The sequence below is a fragment of the Amblyomma mixtum genome, chromosome 3, assembly GCF_055824585.1.
Source record: "Amblyomma mixtum isolate Tamu chromosome 3, ASM5582458v1, whole genome shotgun sequence".
Lineage (NCBI taxonomy): Eukaryota > Metazoa > Arthropoda > Arachnida > Ixodida > Ixodidae > Amblyomma > Amblyomma mixtum.
This window is the reverse complement of record NC_143014.1, coordinates 328576085-328578123: the sequence shown is the minus strand read 5'-3', so window position 1 is coordinate 328578123 and position 2039 is coordinate 328576085. Positions and strand designations below refer to the sequence as shown.

General features: G+C 44.2%; 1 pseudogene; it reads right to left on the bottom strand.

Moving 5' to 3' along the window:
• Positions 1–776: 776 nt before the first annotated feature.
• Positions 777–1583, bottom strand: LOC149355903 (uncharacterized; annotated as a pseudogene).
• Positions 1584–2039: the final 456 nt, after the last annotated feature.

The window sequence follows — 2039 nt, the reverse complement described above, 5'->3', positions numbered from 1 at the left end:
AGAACTGCATCAACTGAAAGCATCATAGCCCTCTGACATAGTATGCCAGTGCTGGTGTTCCTTTCAGGGCTTCTTTGGCCAGTGTCTTTAGCAGATAATTTCTCTTTAGCAGCACTTTGTTCATTTCATCTGAACTATGCAGACTCTTAGCAGCTGGTTCTGTGATTTTTTTCGATGATTCCCTTCTGTTCCCTTCTGCTCCATGCTTATCAGCTTTCTTGAATTCATCAATCAGACATTAAGGGATCCTTCTGGGGGGGGGGGGGGAGGGTTCGTTTACTAATCTTTTGCTACCTTCTTTTATGTCCATTTCATACTAAAAATTTCTGACGCATCTGTTGCCTTGGAAGATGTTACATTTAGGTTTAGGTTTATGGTGGGTTTAATGTCCTAACGCGACTCAGGCTATAAGGGGCGTCATAGTGGAAGGCTTCGGAAATTTCGATTTGTCTTGCCTTTTATGTATACACTCTCTACAGCAGATTGAATAACTCGCAGGCGTTCTGTTGTAGCACTGGTATGGCATCAATATTGACAACTAAAATTTTAGCTTAGCTCTTCATTCCATTACTGCACAGGTTCCTTTGGCTTCACCCATCACTTGCATATTGCAGTTGCTGTATGTCAAATTCTTCTCGCAGTAGATGGATGTAAGTGAACACCCATTGGTAGCACTTTTTCAGTGGTCGTACATTGCACTGTACGCCTGTGTCCAACTTGATGGTGACTGTGGCACTATCGCTGAACTTAATTTCGTCTTGCTTTCTTTTGTCTTTACCTCCGACATGCACAGCTCGGTGTCTTCTTTGTCATCAATGGAGTGCATGTGATACTGCGCTTATCTTCTGCCTGTTCGGCTAACTGTTGCTAAGCATTCTATCTTTTGGCACTTGTGACACTGCTTGCAAATAGGTTTGGCATACTCTAGGCTTGTGGTATCCTGCACATAATTTGCTGGCATATCTTGGTAGTCAGTACTTATTTGGGTGTGGTCCTCTTTGAGTCATTCTTCAGCTCGCATTTTTATTCTTGGATTGCATTGACCACCCCGGTATCCTTGCAAGTGATTTGTTTCAGTTGCATCGATTCTTGCTCACTTGCCCTGCATAGGCTGATGGGTTTCTGAATGTGTATGGTAGGATTGCTCAGCAGCCTCTCTCGCACATCATCGTTGGATATACTGATAATGATGCCATCTCTGAGCAGCTCGTCGGACAGGTCTCCGAACTGGCATTTCTTTGTCTGCAGTCTGGCTGCTGTCGGGAACTCGATGAAGGGCGCAGTTCCTTTTGCTCCATCTAGTTGAACTTGTAGTGTTCGTAGTGTGGCTTATCTTTGGAGTGAAGTGCTGTTTGAACCTTTGCTTGGCTACTTCAAGGTTTTTCTTCCTTGCTTAGAGAGAGTCAGAATGCTACTTGCACATCCGGTTCAATAACAGCCATGAAATTTGCCATTTGCACTTCTGGCAGCTTCTTGTGGAGTTGTACCGCTGAGGCATATGACTCGTATCTGTGTAGTGAGTCTTCCCATGCATTTTGTGACAGCGATCGCAAGTCGATTGGTTTCATTGGCATCAGACCACTGTCCACCATGGTTTCAAAATTAGTGTTGGCCTCGTTCACGTTTATTTGCCACTTTCGTCTTCGTTGATTTCTTCTTCTGCACTGCTTGCTTTTACGCTTCCTTCTTCATCTCGCAAGATTGCGCTTTTGGCACCATGTAAACAATAGTTATTTATTAATATGTACCAAGATTACATGGCTACTTAATACGGCCATCATCTGCTCGGCTCCCCGTTAGGCTGAGCTTGGCTTGGCTATGGCCAGCTGTGGCTGCCTTGACATGATCCAAACATGTTTTGTAGAATTCAGTGTGCTGGCGTCTGCTGTCTACTTCCTTCAATAGCTTTCCTTTCTGTTTCGAACTCCTACATAGGACAAAGGCTTTTTCCTCTGGCACTGTTGTGTGCTCGCAGTGTAAATTTGTTTTGAGTTCAATCCCATTCCTGCAGAATATGCATGAAAACCTGTAACCGCAAC